Consider the following 19,992-nt stretch of genomic DNA (forward strand, 5'->3'; position numbering starts at 1 on the left):
CATCACCATGGACTCTTCAAAATAGACATGTGTTGAGGCCTATAGTAAATATTGTCAAAAAAAAAAATTGTCTGGGAATCGGGCCCTCTCCTGGACAGTGTCCATGGAGGACACATACATACAACTCCCTCACAATATGCTTGTAAAATGAATGTATTATTTTACCCATTCACCTACTAATATTATATTTAGCACACAGTTTTGGGGCCAAGTAATTCCATTTTTTTTTGCCTATTATTTAGGTGTGCAGATATTTAGGAGCTGTAACTTTCTAGTAAATCCTAGTAAATCAATGTATTTCAAAATAAATTTTGTACAGTGTTATTATTTCTTGAGCTTCCTACCATTTAAAACTCCCTGCTACAAAAAAAAAAAAAAAAAAAAAAACAAAAAAAAAAAACAGAATTAAGGTACCTATTATATATATAACCTATAGCATACCGGTAATAACATAAATATATTTTTTAAATACAATTTTATTTGCCACCACCAATATTTTTGTTCCCAAAATGAAAAGCCTGAAATGGAATAATTATTGTGTAGCCTACCTTATTTGTCCTTAGAAGTCACACACCAAAGATTTGTATATTCATAGTATATTTACACACACTTAGAGATCGTTTTTTATATTATATACCCTACCATATTTATATTTAATAATCATAGAATTGATCTGCATTGACAAGGCCTACAAGTCCGTTGCCCGTCCGATGACAGGGAGTGTAAATTCCTCTTCTGAATCGCAAATATCGGAGTTTTTCAACTGTTCCCCGTGTCACACGATCCCATATTCACATCTGATTGATCACTTCCGGTACTGAATTCTTCCACTACAATTATTAGAATTAGTTTCATAAAACGATTTTATTCTCACTGTCACATAACCTATTACCAGCCATGTATACGGACACTAACAACAACAGGTATCATATGGAGTAAACCATCTGTTATTCTTTGCTTACGTCAGTTTAGCCACTAATGAAAAAAATATTGTTCTAACAAACAAGTAACCATAGAAACGAAACATATGTTTTGATTAGTGCAGCTATCTGTCCAGTTTAAAGTGAACTATAACTGCCGCGGAGCGCTCCGTCGAAGTATGGCGGGGCCCGCGGCGGAAGCCGGCTGGAATGGCTCCGTCGAAGTAGGTGTATGGGTTAAATATATTAAATAATATGTTATTTTAGCAATTTTCAAATAATATTTGAATAAATTGTGATTCTGTGGCTTTTTATTCTTGTGTGAAAGAAAACATGTCACAGCCACTGTGCCATGCAGCACTATTTACATTGTTTATTCATTAAGTTTTCAGGACGCACTGTCTGGGGAATTATGTTGCTTTGAGACGAACAGGGTGAAAATTCAAAGTCATTTTGGAGTGTTTTCTGGTTCTTTTAAGATATAATTCATTACTAAGTAGTATTAGGACGTGGTTACATATATATTCTCATCAGATATCAATATATATAGTATCTAACAATAGTATTCTGCAATGTTATTTCCATTGAAGTTTGGGACTGGTATTCATATCTGAACTAAAAAAAACCAAGGTTTGAGCGAATTATTGTTACCCAGTTTGATTTCCCCCCCATATACTGTGATCATAAAGCAGTCCTAGCTACAGTTTACATTTTTACGCAATCAACATTTTATTATTAAATGGATGTGTAAAAGATGGAAAGATCTAAATGGTTGAATTTAAACGTATCCCTTGTGTTATACCTTATATAATGTAATTATTTAGTAATTTGACCTAACCAAGAACTATTAACCCTTAAAGCACTGAGAAGAAAATTTGGCCTCCGTTCAATTAGCATGCATGTTTATTGATTTTTCAAAGTGACATGCAATCTAATTTGCTTCCTTACAGTCGTTATAAATAAATTTAGTTCCTACACATTTACAGCATTTTTTGTGATTTATAATGTTTCACAAACAAAAGTAAAATAAGAGACCATACGGATAATATCCAGTAAGCAATGTTTAGTACCATGTATAAAACCTACTTTTATTGTATAAACCATGCTGTAAGGTTAAACCACAAAAATCCCACAATGTAAAACACTTTGGTTTGGGTAACATGTTACTTTTTCTACTGTACATATGCTAAGTTGATATTTAGAATGCTATACAAAATCTTAACTTCCAACATTCTATGGAGCAATGTAAAACAGTACGAGATAGGTTTTCTTTTTTATCTTATACAATAGACAGATATGCTTTGATTAACAATATCATTAAGACATATGTTACAGAGTCAAACAGTTTTTACAAGTGAATTCTATTATTTAAATGAGAGGGTCTTATTAAGATTCAGCTATTCCATTGAGAAGAACTCATCGAGTGGTGTAGTATGCGTGATCTTGCAGCCAACACCATATGGTTTCTCTTTATAGATCCTGGGTTGTTCATTTCAGATGAAATCTGGTAGTTTGTTGGTAGGGTTTCATTCCAGCATATGATGGATAGCCTGTGATATTCTATAAAAAGAAAGGAGGTTTATTTTATATAGCAAAATTGTAATTGCCAAATTATAATTTGCGATATTAATTTGTCATAACTCCCTTTGAAGAGGATCTCTCATGCTTCGTTTCAAAGGAAGTTTATGCTATAAGTAACATGAAGAAAGTCTTAACAGCTTCCTGAGCATTATCCACCCAATCCAACTTCACTTTTTGAAAGAAAGTATTAATCTTTTCAGGTTAGGCAAGCTTTATGGGTGACTGGTTCCTATTTATTTGAGATATCGTATATGGCCAGAATACACTTATTTGTTTTGTTGTAGGTTATTATATGGAGGAAAACATAAAGTTTCATAGAATGTTTATTTTGTAACTATTGTCCTCTGGCTCCATTAAATCCAGCTAGCACTCTCAAAAAAGACACCATGTTAAATATTTATTTTGCAACCAAAAATGGTTAAATAAATCTTTTTTAGATAATTCTTGGTTACTTGTAAATGGCAATATTTTACATAGGAAGCAAAGTTTATCACCAGTTTAATGTGGACTCTAAAGTTCCATATTACAAGAATATTAAGTGAGAAACTAAGGTTTGTGATTAGCAAAGTGTTACATTGTGGATTGTCAATCAGCAATTTTGGTGTCTCAGTGGCAACTATCGGATGTCGTGTATCACAGATCATTTATGTTCCAGACATGTACAAGAAAGGTAGAGATTTACAGAAATATGTATATACAAAGTTCATTAATCCTTTGGTATTAGGCTATGTGCTTCAGTTTGACACAGAATTAGTTAAAAAATAACTTTTCTTAAAGATACCAGCACTCTTATCATTTGAGTTACTATTTTTACTTTCCACATTTAACTTATGTGTTGGAAATTATCAAAAAATTGTCTTTCATGACTATGTTTATACTACTGTAGTGAACATTATATTGTAGATTCTTAGGTACAATCTGAACTAGACAAAAGGCTCAGAAGCATACTTGTGAAATATAGTGCCCACTAGACAGGAACATTGATAAGATGTTACTGTAGTTTATGACCCACTTTTACTAGATTGCTGATGTAAGTATAAGTTTTCGATTTTAGTATTGCTGAACTAATATAAGTTAAAGCATAGTCCGGGAGGATAGTAGTTAATAGTTTAATGAGAGTTACTATTATTTCTTTGTGATTTGCAGTACGAGGTTCCACTGGTATCAGCGTGAACCAGGGACCTCCAAGCCTCTGAACTTATGTCAGGGTTCAAGCCGAGATGACAAGCAAGGTAAGGTCGTGCTATGCGCTTCATTCCGCAAGGAAAATATTTTCGCCTAGGGCTAATGGCACTAAGTAAGTATGAATGAATAAAATATATAATAATGATATATTTTTTAAAGTTGATAAAAAGGTGTTACTTACTGTAAGTCAAATGTATTTGAATTTCTTCCCCTGTAGAAGCTTATAAATAACCACCAAGTGGCAAATCTAGAACATTTTGTTTATTATTATTACCATATTGACCTTCTTACATTCTTGAAGCCGTTTTGTATTTATAACTTCTGTTTTGAAAAGTGTGATGTTTTCAGGCACTTTTTTATATAAACTAAGACTAAATTAACTTAAAATTAATGACGTACATATTCGATGTAAATAAAATACTAGCATTGATCACTTAGATTACTCCCACTTTGAGATCCAGTTAATTGAATAGTGCACTTCACCTTGCCTGATGAATGGGTTAAAAACCCTTTTGCCAAAATACTTAGTTCTTCAAGTTTTTTTTTCCAGATTTTGTGCAGTTCAGGGCAATGAGAACAACCAACATTGTATGTGCCATTTGTCTAAGTGATTGTTTAAGCAAAATACATTGTTCGGCTTTTTGGAGACTTGTATAAAAACACATTTTCATAATTGTTGTTGAGCTTGATAAATTACATCAACGATTGATTCAAATATGCGGGAAAGAAGATGTGGTTTATTGTAAATTTGGTCTGTGATTTTGTTTTTGATTGGGGTGAGCAGATTATATTACTTAATAACATTTTAAAATTATTGCATATGTTATTGTTACTAGTTCTCTTTTGTAAAATAAAATTGATAGAAATGAAATAAAGATCCATCATCATTGGGGGTGCAGTGGTAAATATATTTGTCAGCGCTATTATCAGAAAAATAAACTAGTTTCATGTCATTTCAGGATTTTTTTTATACCGGACTATAGACCTTGTAGTATTAATACATTGCCTAAATTATACAATCCTATATTAAGAAACATTTGTTCATGATTTGTAAATATTGTTTTGTTAATTTGTCGTTATAGACTTTTTACTTCAGGTGGATCAACCACTGAATAAATTCCTGGGTACTGTTTTTTTTAAGACTCCGATGCAGTTTTATAGTTTTTATTTTGTGTGGAAACACACTGGATGGAAAGGTGTTTTTTTTAATTATATTATAACCTACATTTTTTGTAAATGTACGTAACATGTCTGAATCAGCAGTATCAACAAAATCTTTAAATAGGCACCAAAGTTGAGTTGATTAAACTTCCTGATTACTTAAGTACTAATTTAGTATGTTAGGCAAGTCTAACACCCTTTGAGAGCCCAGCATATTTGAGTGGTTTGCCACTGTCAGTGCCAAGGCAATTTATGACAGACCACCTCTCTCAGTGCCAAACACTCTTTTGGTGTTTTATGAAGTATATTCAGCCAAAATAATTCATAACTTAATATGGGAAAAACATAATCGGAATGATTTTTATTTTTATTTGTGTAGGAGAATGTAGACTATAACTTGTAATAATATTTATGAACAATACATGACACCAATTTAAATATTGGAGTACAACAATTTGTAACAGTATGATCTTAATGTAACGGTCTTTTGTATGTTATATTTTTTATTGGTGTCATTGTATACACATTACCACAACAAAACATACCAAATTTCAAAAAAGTGTATCTTTATAACTGGGTTTTTTGATTTTTTTGTATTTTTGTATAGTTTCATAAAAATAATTCCATAACCTTTTCTAAAATAAACATAATGTAGGTAATTTTTACTTTTATTGTGTCTGGGAGAAAAGTAGGATATGAGTATAATAAATTTATTTAGGATAGTAAATATGTTAAAGATTTTAAATAAAAATTAAATTTTAAATGTTAATGGTTAAAATAAACAATAACGCCAACGATCCACACGCAATAGTTAACATAACAAAACCCCGTTGTCGATGAAAATTATTTATTGTTCTTCGAACTACACCCAAATCAAGATTGTCCAGATTAAGTTTATTATGTTTGCGTTTTCTTACTTTGTTGGCGTACTAAAAGAATTGCCAATGGGACTTATTTTTTTCCTCCTTCAAAATTCGTCTCAGCGTACTTTTAGAAATTCCAGTTGCCTCTACGACACGCTGTTGAACTTTCTTCAAATTTTGAAGTGTGTTGGTTTCTGCTTCTCGTTTCATAAAATGGGAAGCACTTCTATTGCTTGGCCGTGTATAACCTTTCTACCTCCAATTTTACTTTTTACATTATGATCCATCTCAAACTCTTTACTTAAAACGTTATGAGCACAACGCAATTAATTCACAAATTGTATTAACAACTCGTGAATTGGCACAAGCGAATGTTTTTTAGGCGGCATGTATAGAAGGACTGGAGACCGAAGTTCACAAGGCTAAATAGGGCAAGAGACTGAGCCGCTCCACCCCCCACCACTTTAGTTCCGTCTTTGCCTACGGCGCATCTCGAAGTCACCGGTCATGCTAATAAATTCTCTACTATACTTTAACTAAATACGTTTGTATAGTTTTGTGTTTGTTCAGTGATATTTATAAACAATGAGTCGTAAAATCATTGCTGACAATGAAGACCTAGTATTGCAGGCATTAGAATTAAGCATTATCAGTGTAGACAATACACAGACTGTTAGTTTAGGTTAGAAAATGTCCTAGTTTTGTGTTTTTATATTTATTTTCCAAACTTTATTTATTAGTATAAAAAAAATTTATATATCTTTTTAGTAAAGATTTAAATTGAGTATAAGATAGAATAACTAAAAGTGAAAAAATAAAATATTTTCAATAACACTAAGTTGTGTCAAAATAAAAAACTAAATGTTTTTGCTCATAAAGTTTTTGATAATGATTTTTTTTATTTGTATTAAAACGTTAAATAAGTGATAAATGTATTATATGTATAAAGAAAATATATTTATCTAAAAAAAAACAAAAACCCAAGAATTATACCAATAAATAAATTTGAATTTTTATCCAGATCCTTGCAGAATCAGGCATTTTTCGCTCGGCATTTTATGCATACCATATAGCAAAAACGCTGCAGCACTCAAAGGGTTAAAGTTCATTAATTTACACTTTCATTTATTTACACTTTTTGTTACACAAAGTATAACTAAACATAGTTGTTGCCTGTATGTTTATGTTAAACTACTTAAAATTTTGTTTAATTAACCTTCCTTCTGAGAGTTGTTTTACTTCTTAGGGGGTAAGCATTTTACAAATATGCATCAGTATTTGTACAAAACGATTAAATGACGTAAATATAAAATGTTATAAATGATCTTGGCTTGTCAATTGTGCAAATTCATATTTAACATGACAATAGCGAACGGTTAAACAAATATTTACTGACAAACTAATTATTTCTGCCTAGTGAAACTTTTGTATTTTGTAGCAAACTCCAAAAACTTCTGTAAATTACTACATAGTTAAATATTTTTACTACAGTTATTGGTGTGTTTGCATCTAACAGTGTAACAAAGTATGTTATGAATGTAACAAGTGTATGTTATGTGATTACAACTTAAGGAATATTTTTTACAAACAGGGCTAAAAACAAATAGTACTTTTCATATTTTTACAATCAGTGCAAAAAAACACATTGTATTTTAAATATTTATAAATAACAATGTTGGAATTTAGTTTTTCTAAAATGTTTAAAAATTGCAGATATTTACCGAGTTGTTAATTCTACAACGTTGGTAATCTGGCACTAAAATAGTCGAATTAAATTACTACCAGAAATCTACATCAGATAATAATCTGCTAATGATTGTTAACAAACTATTTAATAATAATTGTCTCCATTATTGTAGCTATAAATTGCAATTTTTAACACGATTATGCTCAGCTGCATTGTATAACATTCTTCATTAATTCAATATTAAACAGAATCCTTGCCTAACATTTTTAAAATGTCATTGAACATGCTAGTTTTTTGTATATTTTTGCTAGAAAAATAAATGCACTGTGTAAGAATTAATTAGATCCCACCATGTTGGGTTTTATACATCAGATATCAATGCTGATCTAATCAACCCTTGTGACCCAACAAAGGGTTATAAAATAATGTTGAAACTGTCCAGGGAACCACAGTGGAGCTTCGACGAGTCGGTGTGTATACACAACGTGAACAACGAAGTAGCCTGTTTATGCAGGAGCACAATTCGAAAAGCCAGCCCACAAGTTACAGGGTCAGAAGGTGGTGAGCGTCAGTCTCTCGCAAGGCAATTGCTCCCTTTCATTTACTCTGTTATGTTCCAGGTAAGTTCACCCATTGTGTCTCATAAAACTCTGTCCATATCTGACATCCATAAAAGATTTTAAAAATGGAGTTATTTTGTTTGTTCAATTCAAAATAAATTAAGTTTCAGTTGGAAATTAAAAACAAATTACTTAAATTGAAATTCTTATTTCCTTTCCTAGCCCTTATTCAAAAATTCTGAAAATACAGCGTGTATTGTGACACTTAATTTTAGTATTCTTACAGACTATTAATTTTTGGGGGAAATTAAATTAAAATTAAGAAATCATGTTTGCTGTACCTGAAAATGTACATTTTTCAATGTTACTTTGTCGCATTCATTTTTTTTATACACCTTATTTTATTGTGTTGTAGTAACTCATACTGGTATATATTTATTACATTTTTAGCTATCTTTACCAAAGTATTTAAATTTATACTTATATACAATCTCAAAAACTTGACATAATAATGTTAATATCGACAGGGATACATAATTACACAAAATGTTTCAAAAACAAAAGTATTTTATTGTAAAATAATAAAGAAAAATCGACAGAAGTGCGTACAATATGTTTGGGGAAATAATTGATTCATTTTTATTTATTTTTTATTCATTCTGTAATAAATTTATTTACAATACCAAAATACCATATTGAAAGAACATAAAAAGTCTGTACTCCAATCAATTACCATATTACCAGTTTTTGAGGTTGTAGTTTTCAGTCTTAGTTCCATTTGTAGTACGAGGGGTATTAGAAAAATAAGGTTCCCATGATTTTTTAAAATAGACAGCTCTATATTTCTACTAAGTGTTATACATCAAATTTAAAACTTAAAAGTTAAGCTATTTTTCCACATAATCACCGTTTCTGTCCAAAACACTTTTGTGGGACGATGCTCCAACTTTTTCTATCCCCTTGTGTAGAATTCTGCCGCCAATCCTTTGAGTAACCCTTCCTTGACTTCATCATCGGTACTGAAGCGTTGGCCACCCAAGTGTTCCTTTAATTTTGGGAATAAGTGATAATCACTTGGGACTAGGTCTGGGCTGTAGGGGGGATGGGGCATAATAGTCCAGCCAAAATTTTGTGAGCAGTTCTTGAGTTTGACATGAGACATGAGGTCGAGCGTTGTCATGGAGAAGCCTCACACCACTGGACAATCTTCCTCTCCGGCGGTTCTGGATCGCGCGGCTCAGGTTTTCTTAATGTGTCACAATATCTGTCAGAGTTTACTGTTGTTCCTGTGAATGGTGATTTCTCCGATCATTCAAGCAATATTGTCTCAACTTTTTCAACAACTCCATCTGAAAACACTTACACTTCGGTTTTCATCGTGAATTTCCATGCGGCCTTCAACTGAATTCTCTATACCATTTCCGAACGTGTTGAACAGATATGCAGTTTTCCCCATAAACTTTGATTAACTGACGATGAATTTCAATAGCTGAAATCTGTTTTGCATTTAAAAAAACGTATCACAGCACGAATTTCGCAATCTGGCGGTAACAACGACAGTGAGCTCCATCTTCGAAGGCAGCTAGGCCGGCACTGTTGGACGTAGCGAGCCGCGGAGTGGTATGGATAGAGAGAGGGACAGCTGATGTGTAAGACAGTGTTGCCAGATTTCTCCCAACATATCGCATTCTGTCTCGGCGACATAGGGAACCTTATTTTTCTAATACCCCCTCGTATCATAATATTTATTAATATAAGTTCAAGAATCAAATGACTATATTCTTTGCCTAAATAAGCTATGCGTACGAGTTCTTTGTTGTATCAGCATTGTAAAAAAAGAAAACTGAAAGAAAACATGCCGAATCAGATGAAGTGATGGAAAATGTTATATCTATCTGAAGTAGCTTTCAAAAAATGGATTAAAAAAAGTTTTTAGTTGTATGAAAGATGGAAAAAGTGTATGAATGCTACAAAAAAAGTATATTTTGAAGGAAAATAAAAAAAAACACACAACTTATTTCCAATAAATTGGTAATTCATCAATTTCAGGAGGAATTTTTCGACTATATCTTGTATAACAAAGCTATTATTAAAAAACTGTGTATCTATACATTTAATAATAATGTAAAATACATTCTAATCAGTTCAATAGGTATTAATGTATTGTAAACAAATTACTATGTTTATCATTGCATACTTTGTTTCCAGGCAAGCCAGGTCAGCCCTCTTTCATCAAGCTGTTCCAGTACCCTAAGTTTTGATACACCTGTTGCCAGTAAAACATTTTTTCAGGTAAATAACTTAAGAGTTTTTTTTTTCTCACTAATGGGTTTATTAGGAAAATACATGAATTTTTTACATTATTAGGAAAATACATGAAGTTTTTACTATTAATGATACCTTGTAAAAAGATTGTTTAAATTTACAAAAATTATGTATCGCAGTGGCCATCTGACCATTTTAAATTATGGTGGTTCCCTGCTGACCGGGAAACCACATGTAATTTAGGAATCTCATTATTAGATAGTTTAAAAGCATTGAAAGTGCCCTGACTGCTACAATGTGTGGTGTGATTCAAAGTTGACTCTATTAATGTAGTATGGAGAAATGCCAATCTGTTCCAGATGTGGAACTGTTGCTATGAATATGCGATGTCAAGCAATGGTTCCAGCTAACATTTGTCGAAACAGAGAACTGTGTATCGGATTTCTTTAATTGCAATGTGACTAAATTAACTCTTGTCACCTGTATTAGGGTAAATTCATGGGGTATAGATTCCATACATGACAAATCTCACTTAAAGTTTTTGCCCTCGATAGGGAACTGTAGTTTGTTAAACTGGTGGTGAAAAGCATTAGAATGTTAACTGAAAGCCATACAACTGGTGCATTCCATTTGTTTTTCTCAGCCACCTATCGATTCAAAAACTAGTTTTCATTGAAATTGAATGCCATTTGAGCTGAACGTTGGTGTTTTTTAAGAGGCTTTTTACTTGTGGGGGGGGGGGGGGGGGACAATGGCAGTGTAATTTCTTGTTTGAGTTGTCAAATTGTATGTTATAATATATTAAATGTGAACATAGTTTACAAATACTGTAGGATGACTAATAAGGATTAAATGTTTTTTAAATTATGGTAGTTTTTAATGAATTGGCTAATGCCACGTTTTGCTTTGTTATGCATATTTATTTGTAGAAAATATTGTCTTAAAAACCCGTTTTTCATGATTTTACTTCCTATAATAACTACAAAAATCTATTTTTAAATATAACTGAACAAGATTTAACATAAATATTTTTAAAGATAATTGCATGCTAGGGAGAAATGTAGATATTTTTTATCCAGCTTCAAATGATTTTAATTTTCTCTGTTTTAGGAATAATAGTATTATCAGTGCAGCCTTTGTAAATAAAATACATTGAAACAGTTTGGGAAGTTATCTTTTATATTTATTTAAGTTTTCGAACATATATTTTGTATTACAGGAGTTAGGATTTTGGTCTCAAAAGAAGTAATGAATTTATCTGGGATTAAAATAAAATTTTTCCACATTGAAAATAATCTTCATATTATGTTTAAGTAATTAACAGAGTGGCCATACGACCGGGAAAACCAGGAATAAGCCAGGAATTTTTTCTGAGAACCGGGAAAATTTCAAAAATAGTTTTTTCGTCTCCAAGAACTTATAAAATTAAGTTTATCTTCATTACTTCTATTCCTGTGCCGTGGCAAGCCTCTGCCCCCACCCCAAAACGTAACAATGCATTGGACAATTAAAATCTGCCTACTGATTGTTTCTGACTTCGTCACTAAACGAGTGGTACGCTTTAAGCGGTAACATGGCAGAGCGGTAACAACCGCGATACAAACGGGTTTTTTGTACTTAGGTATTATTCAGTCACCGAAGTGGGGTCTCTGGACAAAGTTGTACAACTCTTATTCTTTAGAGAAAAATAGTGTTTTGGAAAGACGTGTATTAGATAGATAGCACAGGCCTAAAATGTGCAGTGTTTATAAACAGGCTTCTGAGTTCGGTTGGTTGAATAACTTGACTTTTTATAAGAGGGTGCAGCCCGGGTTTTGAGTACACCAGAATGTCAGTTGGATGTATACAAAGCTTAATAAGATACCTTTTGGAGAAAAAAAAGTAGTGGGTTAGTTACAACAAGTAGCGTCGGGAGGAAAAGGGCGTTTGCGTCCTGTTGCCACAGCAATGACAGTCTGAGCTGAGGAATGAAATGGCAGGAGAAACATTTAATTAGAATTGGCGGCAGGATAAGCACCATCGTGTGGTACTGCCCTGCTGTTCACGTCTGCCATTGCTAGTGTCGAGTGTTCCCCATATGTATTAATTATAAACATTGCCGAGACATCACTATTGTGTGTAAACAGACTTCGTATTGACTCCCGGAACAACCAGCGATACAAACTGTAGCAAGTACTTGCGACAGTTTCTCATAAGTAAAATTACTTTATTGTTCACATTATGCTACAATAGTTGTGAAAATAAATGTCATTGTTGCACTTGGCGGTAAGGGTTAAATATAATACTATAGTTGTCTATTTGGTTTTAAAAATAGACTAGATAATTGGGACATTTTCGATCGGGGAAAACCAGGAGAGAAAAACCGGGGAATCTAAAAAGAGGTTTTGAGTGGTCACCCTGATTAATTTAAAGTTCAGACTGAAGTTAAATCCAAAAAAGATTCAAGTGATCTTATAAAATTAGAACTATTAAAATAAAAATTGTCACAATTCAAGTGGGACAAAAGTTCATTTTCTAGCTTTATAGTTTTTTATGCAACTAATATATGTTATCTTTTTGCATTAAGTAAAATGTGACAAAACAAAACATAATGTTATTGTAAATATCACTTACATCACTTTTATGTAAAATAACAAACAACTCCTCATGCTCATGCTATAGAAAACACTTCACATAATTAAAAGTATAATTATCGGTTTGTTTGTTATTTTAAAGTGATGTTTACAAGTTATGTAACCAATATAAGTTCCATCTTCAAGGTAATGTTATTGGATATTATTGTATAATACCAAATATTAGAGGAATGATATTTTCAATGTTGAAAATTATAATGTAATATATATTTTCATATATTTATAAAAAAAGTTATTTATTATTTAATGTTCAGGTTGTTTTTAGAATATTTATTTGTTATTATGAAATGTGACGTAACTAAGTAAATTTATAATTAGTTATGAAAACGTTGGTTAATAGAGAAAAGCCTATATGTTTATGGTATTGTGTTGACAGTCTGACAAAGTGGAGATGTGGTGGAATCGCAAGGGCACTGGCGCTTTGGTGATGGCAAGTATGGAGGTTGACAAAACCGGATCATCCTATTATGGCAAGCAGTCTCTACTTTTTGTCTCCGTCAAAGGAGACACAGCCATGGTCGTTCTTGGTCAGTACAACCTCATCACATTTACAGGTTTTATTTGTATCTTACAATACATTTCTAAATGTATATTTAATAAAGAAACTAGCTGTTACAGTTGTAAGCTGTATTGCATTTTGACTACAGTTTAGCAAACACTAAATTGACTCCAATTCATCCGTGTGTCAACACTTTGAAGAGAAGTTGTACCCACACTTATGTGAGAAAGAAAATTAATTTATTCTTGTATTTGTGATTATCGGATGTCAGACACAATAGTAAGTGAGCATTACCTGATATTAATCTTGATTAAAAAAAAAAAGGGTGTTGCAATTTCAGCTTTCTCACACTTGCGGATAAAATCACTAAAATCACTATTCAGTTAAAGAAATTACAAATTTTAAAAAAAATTCTAATTGTTTTGAGGTTGACACTTTGGCTGAATAGAAGTGAACATGAAACAAAATACAAATTATTACCATGTGACCATTTTTGTCTAAATTTTTTCATAACTCTACACTTTTATTGCCATAACGTTTGTGGTCTTTGAAACGAAAATATAATGTAGGAACCCAATTTTTTCAGTTCTGTATTCAGTTATCTGTAATATTTAAATGTCACAACGGCCTTAATAAAAAAAAAACAAATGCAAAAAACTCAGCCAGAATAAACAGTATTGAGTTTTATCGCATGAGCTGGGAACATTTAAAATCTGGGATATTAAAACCTCACTATTTGCAATAAAGGACAGTCATAAAACCATTAAAATATGCAAACATCATTCTTAATGTACAGCAAATCACAACAAATCCTAAAATTATTATTTTTAACATTAGTCACATGTATACATTTTCAACAGATTGTTGTTACTTTTAGTGAAGATAAAGGCAGGCTATTTTAATTTTATTTTTAAACTTTGAAATGGTTATCAGCAGACTAAATAGATCCTCAGGTTAAAATAGACAAGTCACACAATATTATTGCTAAGATCGGTTTCAGGTAAGGAAGGGCCTATCTATGCAGTGTCATGGAGTCCTCTGGGTACAGAGTTCTGTGTGGTCTATGGTTTCATGCCAGCCAAGGCCACTCTGTATAACCTTAAGTGTGAACCTGTCTTCAATCTTGGATCTGGCTCCAGGAACAGCATCTACTACAATCCTCATGGCAACAATATCCTTTCACATTCTCTTTTGTATTTAATATAGATTCTCTACTTTAAAAATATGACAGACTTGAATATTTTGGCGATGAAAATTCGTTTCAAGCCAACTGTAGGGTTAATAAGACATTACTCTATGAATTGAGGGAGTAAAGTAGCATAACATTTTTCTTTTGAGACTAAACTCAACATTATTTTACTCTGAGAAACATTAATATTTTTAATGACACATGCCACTACATGACGGTTAATGCAGTGGCAGGTTATTAAAAAATTAATAACACATTGATAAAATCTGTTTTTGAGTATGTTGTATTTAATTTTATTATGCTCACTTACAAACAGCAGCAGTTTACATTAGTTCTATGATGTTTGTGTTTTGTTGCTTTCATTTTAACTTTCTGTTTGTTTTTATCGGGAATTTTCACAGTGCAAGATTTATATTATTTATAGTTTCTTTTGATTTATTTTGAGCCTGGAGAGAAAAATCCTTCCTTAGTGTGCCTCTAAGGTACAAGATAAAAGTCCTTTACCAAATTTCATGTCTATCTATCTTTCAAAACACCAAAACACATCTTTTATATAACACACACACACGCACACGTGCGCACACACACACACACACACACACACACACACACACGCACACACACGCACGCGCGCGCGCACACACACATCTAAACCCACTTCATCCATACTGCCTGCCATACTATTAAAACCGATTTAATATTTATACTTTATCCTTGAAATGATTATAAACAAGCATGGATATCTTTAGCACTAATAGTTAGGAGTGTTCCTCCATCTAGTTATGATTTTATACCATCTAGAACATTCTCTAACTGTAAACTTAAACATACTTCCTCATAGTTGTAGATTAGAAGTGACAATGGCATATGATTGAAATATTTAGGCTGATCTCAAATACTTATGACATATTTGACCAAAAAGGAAGTTTTTATTCCTTGACGTTGGTTGTAATTTTGTTGCTGGGAGGTTTTGGCAACCTTAGTGGACAAGTCGAAGTGTGGGATGTCACTAGTCGGAAACTGATCAGCAAATTGGAGTCTTCCTCCGGACACAACATTATTACACTGGTATGTTGGCTTCAAGTACTTAATTTACTATTAGAAAATTTCATTCATTAAGTTCTATACATTTCCATCAAATTTTCATAGATTTGTGAAATGAATAATATGGAAATAAAAAAATGTATATTATATTAATTGTAGAGAATTATACTAAGTAGGACGCTGATAATGTGTAAACATTAAAACTCACTCTCCAGCATTGTCTTGTTCTAGGTCACCAGATGGGGAACACTTCATGACAGCGACGACTGCACCCAGACTCAGGATGGGAAATGGGTTAGTTGCTATATGTATATGTAACAACTCTATAATATACAGTTCTATTACAATCACTAACTGTATTTGAGAATAAAAAAGTACCTACATTGAGAAAATTTAGACTTATTACCATTGTACTTTATTCAAGCAGTGATTTGTGAAGGTGGAGTCCCAGTCCTTAGGTTGGCAGCACTGAGGTGAAGGAGCCAAGTTATTAGTAACAATTTTAATAAAACATTTGTATTAATGCAATTACGAACTCCCAGTTATTTATGACTGTAAAATTATTTACAATAAAAACAGGAGTCGGAGCCCCACAAAAAATAAAGGGATTGATGACTAGTCGATGTAAGCAAGGGAAAGGATAACCTAAAATGTCAACTTTTTCTTTGAAAATTCTCCTTCTGATAATTCTATTCTTCAATAATTATTTACAGTATATAAAACTCACATACAGCTCTTATGTGTTAAGTGTTAGAGAGGGCTTCTGAGCCCTAACTTCAGGTAAAATAACTCATCCTTTATTAAATACTTATGTACTTTATTTGACTTTTATCAGTGTTACGATTTTTATAAATGTTTGTTGGTGAACTTGCGGCGAGAAACACTGTTAATGAATTGGTGCTTTATCAGATTCAAGATTTGGCACTACACGGGAGCCCTTCTGTATGAACGCCCTTGGAACAAGCAGGAGGAGCTGTGGGAAGTGTTGTGGCAGAACTTTCCCTCTGGGGTTTTCCGTACGCCTGCCATCACTACCAAGAGTGTGGAGGGTATCCAGCCTAGCCAACCTCAAGGTAAAAGAATCTTAGCATAACGTGCATTAGGTGGGCTTTCATTGCACTTGAGGCGTATTTAGAAAATAAGTACTGTTTAAAAAAAAAAACAAGTAAACAATTTTCAACACAGTTTTATTTCTACATGAAAACCCAAACCTTAAACTATTTTTTCAACATATTTTCCACCGATGTTCAAACACTTGTCGTAGTGGGTGATCAATTTGTCTATACTCTCTTCATAGAAGGTTTACCGCCAACGAATGTAGCCACGACTTAATTGCAGTTTTCACTTCATCGTCGGTTTCAAAACGTTGGCCGCCTAGCTCTCGCTTCATGTGCAGGAACTAGTGGTAGTCAGACGGTGCCAAGTCCGGGCTGTAGGGTGGATGTTCGAACTGCTCCCAACGAAATTGTCGAAACATTGTTTGAGTGTCACCAGCGGTATGGGGCCGAGCATTGTCATAGAACAACTCAATTCCATTACTGAGCATTCCTCTCTGTTTGTTTTGAATTGCCCCCTTAGTTTTCTTAAGGTTTTGCAATACCTTGCCTTGCCGTATTAATGGTTTGACGTCTTGGGAGAAAATCAACAAAACACCTTTCCAATCCCAAAAGACAGTGCACATAATATTTTTGTGCAGACGTCATCTTGAGTTTTTGTTTCTTTTCTGAATATTTTAGAACGATTAATAAAAAAATATAACTAGTCTAGCTTTATGAATAAAAAATTTATAAATATTAATATACAATAAAACATGTCAATCTGGCCAAGCGGTATCCAGCCTGGTACCAAACAATCAAACGTTTCATAACTGTATAGCATAGAGAGCAATGCCAAGTGGGAAAGCTCAATAGAATTCTACACATTGGTTGGTGTGGGTTAAGGGCCCCATACACCTGCGAGTCTGGCTCGCGAGCCTGGCTCGACTCGCCTAGAAATGGACCAAATCCGTCAGTGTATGGACAATAAAGAGCCGAGCCGAGTCAAATTCAGGCGAGCCGAGCCGGATCCGCCACTGCTTGCCGTGCGGCTCGGCTCGAGTATCAGTTCGCCAGTGTATGGCGCATTACGGATCGGACTCGTGCCCCCACCACCGAAAAATCTGTTCATTCCGTTTTCCACGACTGTACGCCAAATGTTACGCACCACTCGTTCCGCCAAGGGTAAGGTGTTTTGTTTGTTTTGAGTTAACATGGCTGACTCCAAGTTATTTATGAGCCCTGATTTTTTTAACAACATTTATTGAAGTAGACCGTCCGGTAGCCAGAAAACGGAGAGTAGCAGTGAGGCGTTCCTCTGGTGATATAGCGTTTCGCAGTATAGTATCTTTTTTGTTATAAGCGGTTTAACCTCGTCCAATAACATGTTAAAACTTTCAGCTGACATCCTCAAATAGTTTGATAGTCTTGGTGACTATCATTCCTAATAAAATTCAATAAATTCATGTGACTAAATCTCTTTCTATTTAGTAACAAATTCTTTGACCACATTACCCTTTTCTTCCGTTTCTTCTTAAATACACCTAGCTCATCTAACACTATGACCGCAGCTGCAACCTTCTTCGAAAAACTCATGTTTGCAACTGGGCGAACAAGATACGTAGGTGTGTGGTGAATAAATCAGCGGGTCCGGCTCGCGAGCTAGGCTCGGCGAGCTAGGCTTGCGAGCCAGACTCGCAGGTGTATGGGGCCCTTTAGAGAGGGATGGAGGCTTTGGTTCCCTTTATGTTTATCTGACCATTTTATGTTTAGAAACAATGACCTTGGCAACACTGTAATATCTGTGCATTGTGTCACCTTTTGAATGTGCATTAAAAACATGTTGTGTTAGTCGAGTAGTCATGTTTTTATTAAGTTATATAACAGTACTTCAAAAGGCAAACTCCCTTCCCTCTACCAAAAAATATAAAATGATACATTTTAATTAGAATTAGCTGTTTTAGTGACAAATATCTAAAAACAATTATTAAAAAAAACTGACCATTTGATCTGAATTCAAATGCATGTTGCAATATACTTAAACTGAAAAATTATATAAATACATATAATTACTCTGTTTTTTGTTTTGTTTAATATTTTGTCTTATTACAATTTTGTATTCACACAACTATAATTTACTATGACTCAAGATAAAATATTTAACATGAACAAAACACTATCAAACAACGAACAACAACAACTTGTCATAGACACAGTTGTGATAATAGGTCAATTAGTAACACACACCACTGGCTGACAAGGAATATGTTTGGTTATGGTCTCTACAACACACAAGAAAATACAAGCAGACCACATTTGTGTGCAACATGAGACCACCAAAGACCTCCAACACCCCATGCTGCGTAATGTATGAAAAAAAGTCAATTTAAAAATATTTCTCAGGTTACTGTGAAAAGCACTGAGCTTGGCCCTGCTATGAATAAGTTAATTCAGTGAACTGCAAAAACACCATGAGACACTATTTATTGTTTCATGTATAATTAATTGTATTTGGTGTTTAGTTCAGAGTTTACTAATAGGGTATATCTGTCTACGGTGTGCAAAGGGTTAGTGGTACATGCAAAACCATTAGTATTTTGTACATTCTTAGTTACTATTTATGTTTAAAGAGGTTAAAAAGTTAGGTTCAAACTTGAGAATTGAGATATTATAGGAAGATTAGACTTACCTTTATAAGATCGGAAGGATATTCTTCTTCTTCTTTTTTTTTTTTTTTCTTTAAGGGTATTGGGGTGGATTCACAGATCCTCACACGTCAACCTGAGCTTATTGTATGCCCCTTTGATGTTAGAGGGGTAAGCCTATCTTTGTGCCCTTAATTAGGCTAAGAAGCTTTTCCCCGATACTAGCATCTGGTTCGTCGCCTGGTTGTTTATCACCGAAAAGAGCCCTTCTCCTTGCTCCCAGTCTCTCACAGTCCAGTATTATGTGTTTTTGCAGTCTCTTCAGACTTATTGCAGAGTCTACACTCCACGAGTCCTCATTTCGTAAACCTAGAGTGTTTAGGTGTTTCCTGAAGTGGCCGTGTCCAGTGATCAAGGCAATCACTTGCTTAACCCGATCCCTGCCCAGCCCCATCAGCCATCTGGTGAAGCCGGAGCTAGAATCAGCAAGCAGTCTTTTTGCCGAGTGCTTGTCCTTGGTGACTCTGCCACCGCAAGCGGTGTGTCTTCCTGGACCATTTGTTTATACTTTGGTAAGCGGCTGACTTGCTTATACCACAACTCGGTTCTGGACCGGTGTATGGCATGCTTGCTCCGCTTTTGGCAAGCCTGTCGGCGCATTCGTTGCCACCTATGCCTGTGTGGCCCGGTACCCAACCAAGACGCACAAAGTTGCGTGATCCAAGC

At 33.7% G+C, this 19,992-nt stretch overlaps 1 pseudogene; it reads left to right on the forward strand.

Annotated features, from left to right (window-relative positions):
- The first annotated feature begins 897 nt into the window (after positions 1-897).
- LOC124372673 overlaps positions 898-19,992 on the forward strand; it is a 40,736-nt pseudogene continuing 21,641 nt past the window's right edge.

Source organism: Homalodisca vitripennis, unplaced genomic scaffold (assembly GCF_021130785.1).
Source record: "Homalodisca vitripennis isolate AUS2020 unplaced genomic scaffold, UT_GWSS_2.1 ScUCBcl_3719;HRSCAF=9429, whole genome shotgun sequence".
In the NCBI taxonomy this organism is placed as follows: domain Eukaryota; kingdom Metazoa; phylum Arthropoda; class Insecta; order Hemiptera; family Cicadellidae; genus Homalodisca; species Homalodisca vitripennis.